Below are 323 nucleotides of genomic sequence, written 5' to 3'. Positions count from 1 at the left end.
TTTTTTTGATTTTCTTTTTCCATTTTAATTTTGCACAGTTTCAGGATATTTTCATATTATTGCGATATTATATCGTTAGCCAGACTTCGTATTCGTTTACATACCAAATTTAGCCTTTATTTTATTTAACCCATTCTTATATGTATTATCTCTTGAAGTACATGTTGTTGTGTCATCCATATTTTGTAGAAATTTGAAATGATATAAATGAGTAAAATTAGACCAACAAATATACGCTAAGATACTTAGACTAAAATATTTTTCTCCTCCAATTTCATTCATTTAACTTGAAATGGATTTCAAACAAAAAAAAATTTTTTTTC

Source organism: Loa loa (genome assembly GCF_000183805.2).
Source record: "Loa loa unplaced genomic scaffold supercont3.252, whole genome shotgun sequence".
Classification (NCBI taxonomy): Eukaryota; Metazoa; Nematoda; class Chromadorea; order Rhabditida; family Onchocercidae; genus Loa; species Loa loa.
Note: the sequence above shows the minus strand (reverse complement) of the source record.